General features: G+C 40.2%; 1 protein-coding gene across 2 annotated transcripts in view; it reads right to left on the bottom strand.

Moving 5' to 3' along the window:
- THSD4 (thrombospondin type 1 domain containing 4) overlaps positions 1-19,734 on the bottom strand; it is a 333,781-nt gene extending 314,047 nt beyond the window's left edge. Inside the window, exon 1 of one of the 2 annotated variants that reach the window (XM_050903083.1) lies at positions 19,685-19,734. The gene's annotated coding sequence lies outside the window, so the exon portion shown is untranslated. Of the gene's footprint in view, positions 1-19,242; positions 19,307-19,684 lie in introns of those variants that run through there. The other variant, XM_050903082.1, reaches the window with a different exon arrangement.
- Between the last annotated feature and the right edge of the window lie 747 nt (positions 19,735-20,481).

Here is a 20,481-nt window from a genome sequence, read left to right as displayed (position 1 = left end):
CAAAAGTTGAGTACTTGGAAAAGTATCATGACAAAAGTTCTGCATGTAACAGGTTTGAGTTAGTCATGAGGAAGAAAGCATTAGGGCTCCGCTAAACTTCATCCTTTTTTTCTGCAGTTCCGTGGTTGTCAGTAGATCTAAGAGGCTTTCTCAAATTTATTCACCAATTTCACTGCTTAATGTTGTACAATTGTTTTTTAAAGGATGGGCAGCACTTCTGAAAACAGATTTTTAGTCTAGATTTGCTGCAACACTTTACACTGTTTGAGCTTTTAGCACACTTTCAGAAAAAGCTACGTTCCTTTAAATGTTATGCAAGTCCACATATACAGCACTAACACATTTAGACAGATCCCCTAGGACACTATTTACTAACAGGCATTTTGAATTGTGAAGGAAACAAATGTCTCACTTCCTGCAACCTGACTCTTAATTACCAGACATACTGAGGCAATAGCCTTTTATGTTACTTATTGAAAATGGAGGATATGCATGTAACATGGATTGTAACCAACATGGTTTCAAGTTCTTATCATTCTGTTTTTTTCCAGATGTACTCTCTTTCGGGTTGGTTTTTTTTTTTTTCACTCCACAATAATCTTTTTATCCAACATCCTTGTACGGAGGGACACAAGCTCAGCAGAACATTGTTGCAGGATACAAACTCACAGAAAAAGAAATGTGCACTCCCTTAACCCACTTTGTAAATTGCATCTCATTTGAAAAGCAGAAAAGATACTATTATAGATCTAGTTTTGCGATGAAGCAGGGGACGGACCTCCAGTGTTTCTGGAGATTGTTCTTCAAAAGAGTTCTTCAAGTCCATGCATATGTTTTCAATTTTTTCAGTTCATCTATATCTTCATTGTCAATGGCAGGTTGCATTACAAATCCAACTTTCAACAGTATTTCAATGTCTTTTTCACAATACTTCTTACTGCAACTCATAGATGCATTTCTTTTGAAATATCATTTGCAGCACATACTGTAAAAACTGCTAAGTATCTAAGCAACTTAAAAGCTTGTTTTCAAAATTATTTAAGTGCTTAAGTGCTTACAGCCTATTGAAAGAAATGTCATTTTGGCAGTGGTGTTTTTGATATGAAAATGGGCAAATATGACAATCATTTTCCCTCCAGAAGATCCAGGGCAAAATGAATACCTGAAATGGCTAGACAGTTAACACTAGGATTAAATAACATGCATTTAAAAGCCTGATGAGGTGTACTATGTGACTATGTATAGGTGACTATGCTAGTCACTGCAATAAGTCTTGCAAATGTAAAAGTCAAATTACCTTCCCACAAGGGGCTTAAAAGCACTATAGACCTATCTAGCAAAAGACTTTCTAGTAACCCTATTTACAGTAGAATAGATATTAATATATCTCAACTGGAACAATCCACACTCCTGTACTTCAGCAGAGTTAGCAAGACTTTCTCCACTGCATTAAAATACTTGGCATTTCAGCTATCTTCCCCATTTCACCTCCAAGTGGGATGAAAACAAAATCTGTAAAACTGGGTAGGGGAAAAAACAGAAAATACATCCCCCTCCCCAACCCCCCCCAAACCAAACAAAAACAAACAAATCCACCACACAGGATGGAACCTCCTCTCCAGAACAACCATGGCATGACAGTCAAAGGGAGAGGTGTTTCATTGCATATAATAAAATGTGCATCAGGTCACAGAAGATGAGACTGGGTAAAAAAGACCCTGATTGAAGTCTCCTCCCCTTTCACACTGCAGGTGAGTGATACTAACACATTCAAACTGCTGCTGCCAGTCTCAGCAGTTATACTACCAAGTTATGAGCGAAACATAACCATCCTTTGTCTTGATATTTACTGACATTTACTCTGACACTTACTCTCAACATTACCTGCACAGTCTCCTTAATCATCTCAGCCTAGCAGCCCACTTGCAGTCAGACACTGCAGCCCTTTGTCAGCAGGGCTCAGAGGAGTGTCTAAGTGAAATCAGAAAACAAAAATACTAATTTGTAATGGATATTTCAAAAAGGGGTAGAGATGGATAATGGCAGTAACTCAGGAAAAAATAATCTAGTAGGCTCACAGGCAATCCCAGAAATTTGCTGAAATGGACACAATAAAATTTCTCAAAGAGTTAAATGATGCAATACACAGAATTATCAGGACAGACACCACAGATACTGTACAGAAAGTTAAGAAAAGAGGAAGAAAGTCTACTGGAAAGTCAACAGTGAGATTTCCCCCTCGGCTCATTAACTTAAAGAAATGCCTTCCTACAAAGTGGTTTGAAAATTTGCAGAAAGCCAATGAATTAGTTATCCTAACCTCTTAAATATCATGGGACCACTCACATGCAATTTTCCATGTGACTATACCCTTTGTATTGTGAGTGGATAGTATTTCACTTTCATGAATTCCAATGTCATTTCAGCATCAACCTATACTTCCTATAAGTCCTGTCGACTCACATATACCCATATGCATCTATGTACTAACTGTAACAGAAACTTAACATGTGCATATGTACAGTACCTACTGAAACAATCCAAGACCCTCTATTTTAACTCACAACAAGGATGAGATACATCATGTAGAAACATATGCTAACTCAACTAAGTTCAGAATTGCTCTGAGCTTTTAGCCTATTTTATCTTGTTGACTTAAATATGTAGCAAGCCAACTTAAATTTCCTTTAATATTTATCTTTCTGGTTAGCTAGTAGCTGGTGCCAGCTACTGACAATGGCACCTTGAATTAGCTGTGAAACTTCAGCATCATTCCGAAGTCATGTTTCCACTGATGTGCAAAGCTCTCTTTTTGTATTATTTAGGAAAAAAATCATAAATAAATAATATTTAGAAATACTTAAAGAAAAAAATGTTATACCCTTTAAGATTGCCTTTGAATCCGTTGCCTTGCACATAGGTATAGTGTATCTATTAGTTTAGTTGTTCACACCTATTAAACGATGTTCAATGCAAGTCCTTTGGATTGCATCCAAAACTCACTACATTCAGAAGACTTTGATAAAGGACCTCACAGTGCACCAGGTTTATCTAGCTACATAATTTGTGCATACATCCAACAGCTTGGACTGCAGCTGTTGACATCTGCCACCAGAGTTTTAATCTCTTCAAATATTCATTAACTACATTAAAACATACACTTGTCTCTGAAAACTGCATAACAGAGAAATCTAGCATTAGATCTGATGGAAAGTTCTGATGCTTACACGGAGCAAACATTTTCATTAAAATAAAAATTGCAAGTTACTCCACCTAACCCTGAAGGTGCCCCTCTGTTTTACTTTAAATGCTTTGAAAACTTTAAAGTTCTCCTTCTGGGTGTGTCCAGAACTACTGCAGTCCAAGAAAGCTCAGCGCCTGTCTCCAATCTAAGCTTGATCAAGATCCAGAAGTTTTCATTTCTTTGCCTAAAACCTCACAAAAAAAACCCCACAGTCCTGTAAGTATACTCCACAAACAACAACATACACTGAGACACGCTCAAGCTTCTTATGTTCACAGATGCAACTACTAACTGTCTTTTAAACATAGCCTCTGGAATCATCTGCTTTTGCATAACAGCTTGGCGACTCATGCCCCTGTGATAGGCAGCCGTGACCCAACAGTCTCTGCACGAAGTGGAGAGGCACTCCCTGGTGCCTCAGGGCCGCACCTTATCCACTGCCTTGCCGACTAATCTAGGTGAAGGTGCCTACATTTCTATGAAGTTGTGCTTGTACATAGAAGCACCAAAGACCCTAAATAAAACATTAATTGTGAGGTTGAGGGCCATCCTGGAGTAGTCTGAAATTTTGGTCCCATTTCTAGAGCTGTTTCTTAATTCAGCAAATGTTCCACTTCTCAAAGAACAATTTCAGCTCATTTCTTTGGAATTCAGTGGAAAAAAATGTGTAACCTGATTATTTGGCATCCAATTCTATAACATTTAATTGTCCTCTGAAAATCTAGGAGACAAACTCAAAGTTGGTGAAACGCAACACACACAATTTCCCAAAATATCCATTCACAAGATGCAAATTTTGGCTTGTAAAAATATTGTTATGCTGGAGGGTGCCACAATTCAAACAATTTTGCTTCGGTCTTTGTTGAAGTACATATAATTTAATTAAAGATCTAACAAGGGTTGTGACATTAATCTTGTAAGTAAAGGGGAGAACCAAGAAAGTGCTTGTTTATAGATTGTGAGCTGCAGTCATATCATACACGACTAGTAGGATTTGTTTAATTTTTCCTCTAGATTTTGGCCAAATCCCTGGTATTATTTTTAAAACTCTGCTTAGTAACTACAATTTTTAGAAGAATGATTTCTTATGATGACACTGTAGATGGACAACCTCATTTCTAACTGAACAATGTTTTGTCAAGAAACCACAGCTCAAAGTGCATCTTTCAGTTCTTGAATCTATGTTGTCTTCTACAGCAGCCAATTTGGAAAACATTATTAAGCTCCAAATTAGGGACCTATAGAGCTTCATCAGGTCATTGATCTTTCCCTGACTTTATTGCATTATTTTCCAAGGACAGTCTAAAGTCAGGGTAACTTTTTCCACAATTTTCTATGAAGTAGTAAAGCCAGATACTATATTTTACTGAAAAGATCCCTCAATTCTTCAAAAGCCTTTGTAGGCAGAATAAAAGGAAACTAGAACACACTCCAGTAAACAGAGGATAGACCAACTGGTTGCAGCATGTATTTAGTATTCTATTTTATACAAGTCAATTGGTATTAGTGCTTAGGGGATGGATGCAAAATATGCACTCGTGTATCTGTAGGTATATAAAAAGAAGCCCAGCACACAATTAACAAAGCTAAGGTAGTCAAGCCACATGGTGGTTGTTTTTTTTTACCTTCCCTTCTCTCTCTAAAGAGGCTACTATAGTAATCTTGATACCGGCTTGTCACCATTCACTGATTAAGGAATTCCAACTCTTGCCATAGCTGTTCTGTATCACTAGTGCAGAACAAACTGGATAGACCTTATATAAGACGAGTATGTAAGGACCTGAGCAATTCTGTTCCCATCTGAAAGTACTTATTCAATGTTCAACTACTATATTCTACTTGTGTCAAGTAAATGTGGCTGCAAATTCCCTTTGCTCACAGATCCACTAATAATCATTGCACACACAACCATTAAGAGCAGCCTGTTCCACACTTAATCGGCCCAGAGAACTGAAAGAAGTTCTAGCAGTTTCAGCATTAGAAAACTATGAAAGGTGCTACTTATCACAGCTCTACATATAGAAATCATCACCTCTTCTAACAAGACATGTTCCACATTTTAATAAATCTTGCTCTCCTTTTAAAGAACTTTTTTGCTACAACCTCAGTATTCCGAACCAAGGATGTAGAAGGGACTGCACATGTAAGAGGGAGGGGGAGATTGCATGTTAAAGACTCTTCATAAAACAATCTTTCTTAACCTTTCCATAATCCTGATCAACATTAATCTGATTATTGATATTGAAAGATACAGAAAAAGGACTGGTTAACAGCCTAAAAAGTCAGGTGGAAATACCTGACATCTCTATAAGCACCGATTCAAAATATAGGTGAATCCTTCATCGTCATGACAAGCAAGAGAAACAGACTTGTGTGAACTCTGTTATGATTAAACAACCACAGTCTTGCCTACAAAATGAGCAGTAAGAGCATGAATTTATTTTCAACAAGTTACTGTTTTAGATACTTTTCTACCAAGCGTAAGTAGCTAGAGTGGTGGTTTAAATTCGGTTCATGTACTGCTTCAAGACCCCCTCCATGTTTTGGAGACTCAGGTAAAACTATCTGCTGTGACTGGCAGTTAGAATGCCCTGGCTAGAAATATTTAACTGAGAGAAGTAGTATGTACGAAATGTCAGTCTCCAAGTCTATTTATTTAGTAAAAGTCTTAACAATACTGATATTGCAAAGCATATAACTGCATTTCAGAGCAACTAGGAATACCAGAAATTTCTTAGAGCCTCTTTTAGCCATACTAATTTCTTTACCCGTAAACATGTCAAAGAAAATGAGCTTTTCTTATGCTCCTTTCATGACTTGCTTAATGAAAGCTATTTTCAGAACACAAGGTGTCTGTCTGAAATCAAAGAAAAGTTTCTAACTTTCAACCTATCTTAGTCTGAGTTTCTTCAAAACATAGGCTTGCAACAGTGTTTAACTGGAGTTTACATCAAGAGGTAGATGATGGTTCTGAGGACCTACTGTCTTTTGCACAAAAACCAAGGACCCACCAGCCTCACTCAAAGAGTTATAACACGTCCTATTTGAAAAGGTCATAGAAAACAAGTATTTCAGCAAAGCTAATTGAAGGCACATGTACAAGGAAAGTAACACACAACATACTTCAGCAGTATAATCAGCTATTTCTTAGTAACACAGCTGGGAGACACCCCTCATCACGTAAAAAATCACACATATTACATAATTATTGTGCAGTTAGAAGACACCTTCCTTTTGCGAAGAGGAAACATTGTTTTTCAGCCATCTGTTTAATGAGAATGTCTGTCTGGCAGAACACAAGTCTTTCATTTTTTTAAACTGCTTACCATGAGAATTAACTTTCACGCTGTTCAATAAACATTGTAAATACATGCCCAAGCATCAACATCCTCCACATAGAAAAAAAGAACAAAATATAGGTGGCTGTGCTTCAGAGAATAGATTTTTTGGCCTGAATATTGGGCAACATTCAACAGCACACGTAGGTGAAGATCAAGTGTTCCTGGTGACAAGGTACCATTCGAAATAAATATTTCATTTACTGGTAAATAGATGTGCGTATCATTAGCCTACCACAACTAACTCTCTGCATGGCTTCAACACAAATAGAAAACCTGATGTGAAATTGCCCATTCTCTAAATTAGGGCTGATTCACACTAACAGGATAGTATAAAGAGTCAGCAATGCTCTGTGAACACACAGAAACATTTCTAACAATACGAAAATCCTGAACTTCACAGCTGTGATTTTCTAAGGAAGAAATTAAATAGTAGATGAATGCTTAAATCTACCACTGTCCTCACAAAAAAAAAAAAAAAAAAAAATTTGGTGTCCCTGTCAAGGTACTACCTGAACACGTGCAATCTCAAAGTATTAGCTTTCACAAAGTTCCTTCTGTTCTGCTCACAAGATTTCTGAGGTGCTTGGGGTACCAGTGTTAGAACACAACAGGGAGGAAAGTATGTGATGAGGACTTGAAATCTTTGCTCACTTATTCAGAAACAAAATATTTTCTTTGGAGTATCAGTGAAGGAAACATCTCCCTGCATAAGTAAGACCTCCAAATAAAAATGCTTTCTGGGAATATTCATACATTGTTCCAGAGCAGACAAGTGATAAAGCTGTATCTGTACAAGGACACTCCGAAAGTGAAACCAAACCACTTTTCAAACTTGTTAGCCAACCTCCAATGGAAGCCTTCTTAGTCTTTGCAAGAGATCACTATAGAACATCCAAGTTACCAGAGGGAATATAGTTTTGTCAAGATTGCCTAAATATTTCTCTTCTGCATAGCTATTCATATCCACTATTGTCAGAGATGCTTAATTTTCTAAAGTAAAACCCTCTGCAGCGGAACAGATACTAACTGGAACATGTATCTATAAATATAACACAGGCATCCATTAAAATTACCATTAAGATGCTTGAGGCTCAATTCCACGCTTCAGCTACAGTGACTCCAAGGGCTTCTGTAGCATCATTCTCTGTGTACAGAACTATAAATGGGATAAAAATCATTCCCAGGGAACTTCAGAGATTTCTCTGCCTGTTATGTAGTTCTCTGGTTTGGGTTAAGCATTCTAAAGAAATGCTGGCATTCCCTCAAGACTTGAATGGGACTTTGACACAGAAGAATGATTTAAAAAAAAAACAAAAACCACAACAAAAAACCCAAACCTATTTGTTAGCACAGGTAAAAGCAAGGCAATTCAGCGTCAGCTTATTAGCCCATCTACTTACAAAGAAAATAAATTTATAAATGGATATGCCAGGCCACAGCCAAACAAGTATCTCTCTCCCATGCATTGTGGCAGCAAAGGAAGGTGGTCTTGGTAGTCCAACAACTATACTGCTGTGACTCAATGCAGTGCTGCACTGCAGACCACCGGCTTCCTGTACTGTCTCTAATGGAGATTAATGTGGGCACGCATCCCAAAATAACTCATCAAATCCTTTTCTACACAAGTTTTCAAGGACAAGTGTTTTACCATACATTTCAATACTGCCGTAACTGGATGGAAAAACAACAGCGACTATCTACTGATGCACATTTTGTACTAACCAATGCCTGAAATAAGGGACCAGGGCTTTCGTAATAAACATTAAACATGATGAAAGTCTTCTTCCCTTCAGTCCTCTCCTGCAGTCAGCAAACCCAACTGCTTTATTTTGGCAAAAAGAAGAGGTTTCTTTTTTCCTTCATGCAATTCCCACTTGAATTGAGCTCCACTTAAATCAAAGTGACTAGCACTGCTCAGGTAACAGTATTGCTGCAACCCAGTTGTCATGAAAGAACTGGGCAATGACTTTAAGCCACTGTGCTGTACTGGGGCACGGGGAGGGCAGAGGTGTACCATCTTCCTAAAAACTCAAAGATTCAAACAATAGCGTGTCCTCTAACATTTGGGAGAATTTGGGCACTAAACACCTTCTAAATAGGTGCAGTATATGAGAGCAACATAGGGTTTCAGCTGGCTAGTGGCCAGATGCAAGGATGTAGAAGCTTCTCAGGAACCCACATGGGGATATGTTTTAGGGACCACTGAAAAATAAGTGACAGATGTCCAAATCAAACAGTGCTGCAATACTATGGCATTTGGATAAATCCTAAGCATGCCTTTGCCGAATAAAACATAACAAATCAACTGCTCAGGTCCATTCTAAAGGAAATTTCATATACCTAATAGCAAGACTGGGATGCTTTATTTTTAAGAGGCAGTACAGACAGCAACTGCTAGATCATGGACAGAAACACAGCTCACCATGTAGCTTATGTGTCTTGCACTGTGGATTTCAGAGTCTAGGCTCCTGAAACATCTTGAAATGAACTAGTTATAAAAGATTGTTTAAATTACTCTGTTATAAATAATACTGTAGGAATTATGAGATTCTAACTTATTTCTCATTAAAATCCTCCCTGATGTGAGGCTCCCCACATACTGGTACGGAAATGCAACAATCGAATTTGAAGATTTATTGTTTTCTTTTATGTTGCTACATAATGAATAATAACAGGTCTAATGAGAGGTCTTACAAGAACACTGTGAAATTATGTATTTCTCTCATAATTTTGAAACAGAATACCAGGGAACTTAAACCCAACATGAAACAATAAACTATCAATGGATCTCTGACAGCCAACTGCAAGAGTGACAATAAGTTGACCTGTAAATCTTTTGCAAATATTAAATTCTGCATGCAAATAAATGCAGGTATAACTCAGAGAACACACTGAAGAACTGTTTCATAGAGTTCTATTTAGCTTTCATCCACAATAAGATTTAGATGAGGGCTCCAGCACAACAACATAGACATTGAATATCCTTACCCTCTCGGCTTGATATATACAGAATCTTACAAGAAGTTCACTGTTACAAAACTGGATAGGTGACCAAGATAGTAACACCAGATGCCAATTGTGCTGTTAAGCCTTTACCATTTAAAGGGGTACATTTGCAGAGGTGCACCTCTTCTTTATGGGAAGATGACGATAATGGGGATAAAAAGGAAAACACTAAGTTACCCAGCTTTAATTAGTAAGGATGACAAACAACAGTATCATTGTGGTTTTTTAAGAAAGAGAAATGAAGATTCAGTATGATTAGTGACAGCAGAAGAAATGTAAAATTCGTATGTTCAGAAACCCAGAAACAATTTATGTTCTCAGTTCTACCCCTTGAGACTGAAGCCACTGAATATAATTTTCCTGAGGTCCTTATTCTGTTCCGGTTCAGTTCAGGCTTCCAGAAATATCCTAACGCTTGTATCAATCATACCTCGATGTGGTGAACCCTTCAGCCTCCTGCATTTTAAAACTGAACTGCAAGATCCTTTAAAGGTGGGGAGTGGGAGCTGTTAATTCTTATCCTGTCAGTTTGAAAGGGATTTTAGACATCCTACAGATCTTGTCTTGCTGCTATGCCTCATGTGCTCTGGTGGTCTAGATGACAGTTAGTATTTCAGTCCATTTAATGTAAACTGCATAAACTGTTACACTCCTACAGGAGATATCAGTCCTTGACACAAAAACAGAAAGATAAAAATACATTCAAGGAATCTCAGGCTATCAATCACTGAGCAGCAAAGTTGAAACATTTCACTCGCTGCAGATTAAAATCTCCCTATTAGGAAATATATAGTTTGGCAGATGCTGTCCAGTAGCCTGTGAAGAATGAGTTTATGGTTGACAGATAAAAGATACTAACCTCACAGAATCACCAACAACCCTTGTCACCCTTGCTAATAGCGTTTTGCAAAAAAACAACCTGATGAGTCAGGAAGACTATATTCCATTTTGACTTCCAGTCACCCTTTCCAGGTCAGGTTCTAGTCTTGAGTTTTTCTCAGCCTGTAAGTAAATCTGTTACTGCTTTCAAGAGAGGTTTGCCTGACAGTAGGTCTAAGACTTGACTGTATAATCTGACTCTGAAAGAACCGAATTGCCTTTGCTACTTGCAAAGTCATTCACTGGAGCTGATGCATACAAGTACCCACTCTCATATCTGCAAAAGCCAGAAGTGTTGAAGAGAAAAAACGGTAAGAAATACCATACTTCTCTACAACTCCTGCATGGGCTTGCATAGAAAGGCAGGTTAATGGAAATCCCCTTTTTAACAAAACAGTGGAAACCAGTACTACAGTTAGTCACAGCATAGTAAAAAGGTGACTGTATCCTGCCTTCCCACTTAGCCACACACTGCTTTTTTCAGGATAAGCTAGCCTATTCGCAATCCCATCTTGCAACACAGCAGTTTGGGCAAAATTATTACACTTAGTTTTGAGGGACCCTGCATCTCACAGCTCAATGGCATACCTGGATTAGGAGGATACCAAGAGCAGGAAAGTGTGACTACCACAATACAAGTCTAACCACTGACAGCATATACAGCCTTCTGGCTGTATCTAAAATCAGTGACGACTTCAGATTATTTTCTGCCTATATATAACAAATGTTATAAGGCATAAGCATCTTTGCTCACTATCTCTGTTGATCAGATGTAGCTTAGAAACAGTACTTAGTCGTAGTAGTTTCACAGTTGGCGGCCATGCAAGTCACAACAAAATCCACTCTCACCTTTCACTTCTCTTTTCTGACCACAATAAATGTCAAATCTAATTCGGTTTATCGAACTCATCTACAATGCTGAAACCTCTGCCATCACCATACCATGCTTAGGGAACTTTTGTACCATTCTTGCTCAAGCAAACCTATTCAAGTGGCTGGGACTTTGCCTAAGTAAAGTGAGGGCAAAGAATTCTGAATAGGGCCCTTATTGCGTCAGGTAAAAAGAAATCAAAGGCAATCTCTTGGCAGTAGAGCCTGAACTTATTTGTGCTTGAGGGCAGGTTATTATAGTGCACTGACCTTCACCTGACATCACTTAATGCTTCAGGCAAAATATCCATGTGTCTACAAACTGAAAAATGGGGATTTAAAATGTGAATGAGAGACTTCTTGAATTTGCAAGACAACAAGAACAGCCAATTACAAAGTGCTGGCAAAGAAAACTGAGTAGCTCCTCCAACACTGTGGACTTCGGTTGCTGCTTTAAGTAGTCCCTATGCCACAGGCAGAGCATGCAAGATCAGTGGTGATCTTTAAAAAAAGTGATCAAGTTTTGCATGTTTGGTTTTTTTTTAAATCAGAGTCTGCTGCTGTGCATACTGCTTAAAGTCACGAAAGTAGGGTTTTATACAGTGATTTGCAATATTCTACTTGAATATTCACTGTTGGAGATAGGTGAATACTTGCTGAAAGGAATGCAACTCAAATGTAATCACTCTTTGGGCACTGCTTGACATTGTGTTTCCTGGTTAAGCATAAAATCTGTATGGTCTGAGTAAACAGGAATTTTGAAAAGCCCTTCTAACACAACTTTAGGAAAACAGCAAAACAAAAAGCAGAAACAAACCAACCCCACCTTTCTAAACCCTCAATTGCCAGCAAGATACATTTGGAAACAGTTTCTCCCCCTCTTCCATTTCAAAGCAGTAGAAACAATCACAATTTAATCACAAGCAGCATGGTTCAAAAGAAGTCAGATCAGTTTCTGTCCAATTCTAACAGTATGAAAGCAGCAAAGACACTTTAGTCTTCCATGCCCTCATAATTCAAAACTACATAGGGATTTCTTTCTTGTTTAAAATAATTATTATTATTTAAATTTTAAACATGCTCACAAATTATCACTCTGCATTCAGCCCTGGTGTGATGAATCTGGCCAGCAACAAATACAGGCAGAAGGGACAGCTTTATGACAACTGATTAATTACAGCAGCATTGTCAGTGCCTAAGCAATAAATCTGAACCTGATCCTGCAAAATTGTAAACATTGCTATGAGAAGCAACAAAAGCACTCCGAACTCCTTAATGCCAATGTGAGCAAACCCCTGAACTGTGAGGAAAAAAAAAAAGAAAGGGGAAAAAAAAAAAAAGAGACAGTCTTTTTGATGTGCAATAGGTATTAACAAGTACAAGCAATGTCTTAAGTAGTAAAGGAATATAGGAAATTGCATTTTTAATGGCTGCTTATCACTACAAAAAAAATCAAAACTTACATCCTGCCTTAACCCCCATGTTTCAACACATGAACAGTATTTCCTGGGCCATCAAAGCTGAACAATACTAACAGTTAATGGTTAACACACTCTATTCTTTTAAATTCTTATTCTTATGCTGTTCTAGTTAAGTGCTTAAATTCCACATACAGACCCTGAAGATCTGCAAGGAGGTTTGCCCGCTGTTCCACACTCACTTCCCCAGTGAATGTAGCTCCATGGAACTACAGGAAAATGAGACAGAGCTTTCATTGCTGTCAGATTAAGTAATTGCATCTACTCCATATAATTTATCACCCTTTTGGGCAGCTTGTGTCATGGGATGTCATTTTATTGTAATTATGCAGGGTGGGATTGGACAGGCTCTTGCTTCTCTTTGCCAATCTGATAAGCTAAATAATTTCTTCTTTTTACTTTCGTAGAAAGTACATGTTTTAGATAAAAATAACCAAACAAAAATACAAGTATAATATACAACCAACTAATAGCAGCCTCATGTTACCAAGCCAGGACTACAGCAATCACCTTTACCATGGGAAAAAATCCAGGACATCTGAAAACTTTCCAAGTCAACATTTACTCTCAGATTATTGTCAACAGTTTCACTGAATTTGCCATTTAGAGATAGGTTTGTCCTTCCATGCACTTCTCTCCAGCTAATCCAAATGGAGTGTCAGGGGAATCCACTTGATTCAGGATTACAGATTTTAGTCATAGGATATTCGAGTATCTAAGTGACGTTTTTCTCCTGGGGGAGTAGTATTCCACACTCACACATATCCAAGTGCTGATCCAGCAAGGCCAGGCACAACAAATGTTTTTCACCACAAAGCAGCTTTCATGAAGAAGGGCTTTTATAAAGGGCTTCTTTAGCCATCCTCTTCCCAAAACAAGAGCAGAGAAAACGCATTCCAACTTGGGTATCACAACTCACACAGAGGGCAACGAGCAGGAAACCACACTACTTCTACGCAATGTTACAGACAGTATCCTTAGGCTCACAGCAAACATTTAACTTTAGGCAGCCTTCTCCTCCTGTTCTTTTATCTCACTAGGCCATGCAGTCACAAAGGACAGACCTTGCCCCACCTCTTCGGTGAGTAATTTGGAAAGATTCTGCTCACTACCAGGTTTCTCTGCTAAACTTCATTGCTATACAAGAAGAGGTCAATACAACCCTCAGACACAGATAAAGAAAGTTCAGAAGTTGAAACTTCTGTTGTCACAACAGTTACCCCTTAAATTTAACAAAAAGGGAGTATTCTTCTCTCATTTATTGTAATATTTTAAGAAGTTTGGGTTTAGGAAAAAAGCACAGGCAAGCAAAGTGAAATCAACAAAAATGCAGTAAAAAAAGGGTAGCTTTCTGAAGAACTGCATTTCTCTCTACACTTAATCACATATAGCTACGTATAACTTGTGAGTTTATAGCAGTCTTAAAGGAAGGGGAATACAGGGTCACAGTTATGAACAAGCAGATCCTCTGCAAAGGGCTGAATTTTATCTACCAAGTCCTGTAACTTAAACATCTTTTTTTTGGTACCCAGAGAGCCTCCCAAAGGCCCCAGTTCCAGGAACCAACTATATAACATGCATAACTCCCATTAAAAGAACAAGTTACTAGCTCTTGTACTATCAAAGAAAAGACTGCAAATCCTAAGGGCTCCAAAAACAAGAAGTCAGATATATTCATTTTAGCATTTCAGGATTTGTAAGCCAATCTAATGATTCTGGGGCAGACCTACCTCCTGATTCCTAAATGCTCCGTGAGGTTGTACTGCACACTAACAAACTGCCATTGGACCACAAATGTAGCTTCTGTGACTCTGCTAAATGTCACCACCTGATCAGTAAAATTTATTTCCAAATCTCTGAAGTTTAGCCATTTCTTTCCACAAATCAGATGAAGACTTTAAATAGATATGTGCTGACAAAGCCTCCCTCCCTGCTCCTTTTATAAATACATTATAACTTGTTGATTTGATTCTCTGTTCATCAAAATTCACAATTCCTACAATGTAGGGCATTCCCTGTTCCTGGTGAAACAGAATTTCATTTTGATTTCTGTTTCACAGACAGTTGTGCTGAAATGATGACATGGAAAAATGTTTGAGGAAAGGAGGGCTCCACACTTTAGGCAGGGCTAAACTCCAAGATTGGATTGCAGTCATATCAACACTCAAAAATTTTCATGTTTAACACCAACTGATTAATGCAAACGAGGAATATGAGCCAATGCCTAAGAATAGTTGCATTCATGTGTTCTGTCAAGTTGTTCTACCAGCAGAGAACAAGCTTTTACCACAGTTCAGACACAGCACTAGTCCCACTGGAGAAATGGAGAGCACTGCCTGCTTGTAAAACCAGGAGATACACAGAAGTAGTTCCTTACAAGTGAATGCAAGCATATCAACAGATAGGCTTTAAAGAAATACTGAAATGATGGTTTAAAATGCCACTAAGATTTCACAGCTGAAACCAGTGGTCATTCTTTCCAATGACAAGAGCACATCACATGGGAATGTCTTGATCTGAAAGCCACTGAAGTTACTGATAACCTTTTCCTTGACTTTATTGGCTTTTAGATCAGAGCTTTAAAGAAAAGAGATAGTGGCTCGTGCACTTACTGAGAAAAGAATCTACAGAACTGATGGGAAAAAAAGTCATTTTTTTAAATAAATTTTTCCATATAAGGAGTATGGAATCTTCCTCTGAAGGGAAATTCCAAAACCGGGACCAAAATAAATACTGAAGTGGGATGCCAAGTAGCAGCAGTACAGGACTGATGTGAAGTAGTCAACAAGCAAGTCCTTAAGCTGTGATTTGAAGAAATGCAGTAATAAACCTATAAGGCACATACTACATAATTTGGTTTTGTTCATATACAATAGATATTTTTATTCCAGTGCCTTTTTTTTTTTTTTTTAAAGCATAAAGCACTCAGCATGCAAATTATCTTCAGGAAGTTTAACAGTTGGCCAATATCCTGTAATTATCATACCTTGTTCAGAGATAAAGGAAATGGAGCAAGACGCCAATAAGACTTGATCAGCAGCACACAGCAGGTCAATGGTAGTGTTGAAAACAGAAGCCCACATTCCACCAACTCACACATATATCACCTAACCAACAGATTAGGCTACTTTCTCTCACAAGGATCATATTGAGATCATATCAACATCGGAATATTTCTAGTGCAAGAACAGTTCCAGCCAAGAAGACCCACATTTAACACTTGGTACCACCATTTAAAAAAAATGTAACAGATGTCCGTAGATGGTGTTGACAAGTGCTGACCGTTTAACAGCAACCAAAATTATGAACACTGACCCATCTCTGGGAATGTCAGAACCCTGCAGGGAGAAGCTACACAAATTTGATGTGTGACATGACACTCACAAGTCCCCAAGAGAAAAATGGGTGGGACAGAACATTCCAGGAGGAGATAACCGAGTTGTTTAATATTACAGAATTTGTATCTGTTATTGTCAACTAACACAAAGAACAAAACAAAACAAAAAAATAGTCGGACAACACTGAAGCGCACGGTTTCAGCTATGCTCCCTTTATACACAGTAAGATATGAGGCCAAATTCAGGGCCCATCAGATCACTCTGTTAATCAGTCTTTTTTATTTATATCTGCTTAACATCTCCCTAATTAATCTTCTAAATGAAGTACTAGACCATGCATTCTCCCTAAAAATCTAATATACTGAAACAGAATTTTCTAGTGTAATGTACCATCCTGAATGCAAGAGAAGTTATTTAAATGCAAAATATACAATAATCCACTCTTACTTAACCTACTACAGATTAACAATGCAATCATGTCCACTGATTGCATATTTAAACCAGATATATTCATAACTGATTTAGCTTTACAATTACCTGATTCATCCTCTAAACTGCATTTATATCAGGTTAAGTTGCTTTCCGAAAACAAAAGAACTAATAACTGTACTGTATATGTGCCTACTTAAGGGAACAAGACTTTTCATAGAATACGTTCTCCAGCTAGCACTATGACCATCGGAAGTGTTTCACAATTAAAAGCTACAAAATGTTCTTCCTATCTACAGTGGTAGAAGCGATACTATCAAAGTTCAAACTATTTAAGAAGTTGGTCTGATACACTAAGTTTTCTGCTCTTACTTTTTTCCTACTTGCAAAAAAATAACAACCTTCTAAAACTGAAGCCTGTTATGATAATGCAACACTACGGGCGACACAGTTAAAATCGCTTATGCATGGTTGACTTCGGAGTTTCCTGGTTTTTTAAGTGCTTAACCATCAAACCTTAATTTTCTCTAACAGAACAACTCAAAGCCAATAGAAGTCTCTACACTGACTGCACTTAACTGTACATGATATACATGATAAACCTGAGTTTTAAAGTAAAAAAATCCAAAGTATCACTACTCAGTGTCTGACCAGCACTTCTTCACCTCCATTCTCAGTACAGCTGCCACTGTGAATGGTCTGAATATCACAGATCTGATGTCACATCACAGAGAACTGAGACTACTATGTGGAAAACCAGCTTTTCTGCTGTCATTGTCTGCACAGAATCACACACACTCAGGTCAGTCTAAATCTTCAAGATGATTCTGTTCATTTTTGTTTTGCTTTCAGGCTTCGTTTAATGCATGTTTGCCTAGCACAGTTATTCAGTTTGTTCTACAGCAAAAGCAATGGTTTTATACTGTGATCATAAAACTCATCACTGTCTTTCAGCAACCTAATTAATTTTCTGCAATTAAATCTGCTGGAACTCTGAATGAACCTGTTGTATGAAGTGTGGAAAGACAGAAATCTTGCACCATGCAACACCTCCAAGTGCTTCTGAGAGTTAGAGTTAGGAATCAGAAGTTGCTCCTTCAATTCCAATAGAGCTGTTTCAGATTAGTCATCATCAGCAAGACCTGGGATTAGCCCTGCTCCCAAGTAAAACCGGACAAGCTATGTTCAGGGCACAACTACGACAAATAATCCATGTTTCCTACCTACACTCACTTTGAAGGCCTCTATATGATAACTCAAACCAGCTGACCTCTGATTTCTAACTTTGCTAAAAATTCTCATTTTACAGCACTTTCCTCCTTGAAAGGCAGTCTCTCCTCCTAGTCTACCTAACTCCATTGTCCCACAAGATTCCCTGGGAGAGGGGTGATGGAAAAGAAAGCATCAAGAATTACAGCTGCCTAATGAATTTCAGCAGTATCAAGTTTCATTTTAAACCCCTGATGATACTGAACGGGTGGAAATAACTTCAACCAGTAGATTACTACTAATTTTACATCAGAAAGAAGTCCAAGTTGGCAAGCTACAGCTTGATAGATCAAGTTGGTAAGAGTGCATTGGCAGTTCCACAAACAGCACTAAACTCAGATAAATTTGGGCTCTTTTCAGTTCCTGCTCTTCCTGCAGAAGACAGGAGAAATGTGCACAGCAGACAGCATATTAAGAGCCCATTAGGCAACTATTTAATCCATAGCATTATACCCTTGTATTGAGCTACTAACAACTAGTTACTTAGATAGTGGTTTCTGATTAAAAAAATAAACCACACTGATTCATCAACAGATAACCACACAGTGAGTTACTAGTATTTCTATTACTTTTGTTGGCTATTCACCTCATTGATGCACCGACTTAAATCCATCATCTCTGCTAGCAGAGATCATCATGCCGCTACATAACCCATGTTGTACTGTAAACTTGTATATAACTCTTAGTTTTGCTGATCCCTTGATTAAAAAAATAGAAAAGAATGAAAAAATACAGGAAAAGGTGATGACACTGGCAAGAGATATGGAAGAACTTCCATACAAGAAGTGACTACAAAGCTAAGGATGCTTTACCTTGAAATAAGGGACAGCTGAGGCAGACAGATAACAATACAGTCCTGAAATAGCACAAAGATAGCGAGTAACAAGTATAATCCATTTTATAAGGACTGAACAGTATCAGGCAGTAGATTTAAAACAAGCAAAAGGAAGTAGTTTTTCCACACAACATATTAACCTGTGGAACTCACTGCTCCCAGGTTTTCTAAACTGTTCATGCTTCTAGCACAAAAAAAACATTTGGATGAATTAGTGGCACGTGTGTCAAGGGCTATTAAACACACAAGTGTGGACACACTGACAGTTGAAAAAATGTAAAGCTATAGCTGGAGGAGAAAAGGTATTCTGAGATTGCCCTCTGCTATGGCATATACCCCTGTAGCCTGACAACTGAACACGAACAGCTCAAGTGTTGCTAGAATTTAAGTACAGGAGAGAGGGTAACAAAGCCAGAAGCAGGAGAGCGTGAAGAGAAACACCAAACGCCAAACACAGTTCATGCTTTGCACGCTGTGCTTAGATAGACCAAAAGATCTGGCCCAAAACAAGAACAATTGCGACACGCATTCTTTGAGAGGAAAAGTTACTCACTTCTTTTACTCTCTCATACAAACTGCTGGATTCAGCTCAGGCTACGTGCAGTTACTGCTTCTGGTGGGACACCGAGGCAAAACGAAGCAGCTCCTTACACACCCTTTGGATGCAGCCCCTGGAAACCGAGCGTGCAAGGAAAGCAGCTTTGAAATGGCTACTTACACAGCCAAAGCCAGGCAAAAACACGAGGCGCAGGAATCTCGCAGAGCAGACCAGAAAGCTCTCTCACAGCCAGGAGAGAGTGAAAGCTCCTCGGGCCACGGCTTTGAACTAGGCTAGAGCAGCCCTCACCGCGGCCTCGCAGCGCCGGCCACCCCCGAGCCCCAGCCGCCCCGGGGCACTGTCCGCACACCCCAGCCGCACCGGCACCGCCGCCCGGACGCCCTCTCCCCGCTCCCCTCGGCAAGGCGCCGAGCCCGCCCGACCGCTCGCCGCCCACCTGGCGCGGGGCTCCCTCCTCAGGGCGCTGCCGCCGCGGGGGCGGCCGGGCCTTGCCTCACCGCGCCGCTCCGTGCCGGCGTCCCTCGCGGCGCACGTCCCGTCCCGTCGCCCCACGACAAGGCGCTCTTCGTGCGGCGGGGGCGAGAGGACTGACACCCGCACGGCCTCCGGCGCATGGGAGGCGGCGCCCCCTCCGCCGGGAATGCCGGAGCGCGGCTGCAGGGCGCCCCGCAGGACCCGAGGCAGGTTCCCGGCGACTCACAGGCTGAGGGACAGCCTCTCCCCTCGCTCCCGCCTGCCTCCCGCGCAACGGGAACGGCGGCGCGCTGCCTGCGCCTGCTGCCACCTGGCGGCCGCGCCGCCCAGCGGCGCCCCGCGGCGTCGGCCGGGGCGAGGCGCGCAGCCGCCCCCGCCCGCCCTCCGCCTCAGGCCGGCCGGCAGGCACTCCAACGTTCCAGCCCCACTGCCCCGCGGGGCTCGGGGAAGCCGGCGAGGCCTGAAGGAGTCGGGGGAGGCGGAGGGGAACCGCACCTTCCAGCGGCGCCGGTGCGCGGACGTGCGGGGGGGAAGGCGGCGTATGGCGGGGGGTGCGACGGCGCCTGTGGCCGTTGGGCGCGCGGGGCCCCCGCCGCGGACCCCCGCTTCCCTCCGGCGCCCGCGGGCGGGAGCGCGGGGCAGGGAGCGCCGGTGCTACCGCGCCGGCCGGCGCGGTAGCACCGGCGCTCCCTGCCCCGCGCTCCCGCCCGCGCCCATCCACACACGGTAATAACGGCATTTAGAGGACGTCAGGGAAGC

The sequence above is a fragment of the Gymnogyps californianus genome, chromosome 11, assembly GCF_018139145.2.
Source record: "Gymnogyps californianus isolate 813 chromosome 11, ASM1813914v2, whole genome shotgun sequence".
Taxonomy (NCBI): Eukaryota; Metazoa; Chordata; class Aves; order Accipitriformes; family Cathartidae; genus Gymnogyps; species Gymnogyps californianus.
The sequence above is the reverse complement of the archived record's forward strand: the minus strand, read 5'-3'. Positions and strand labels throughout refer to the sequence as shown.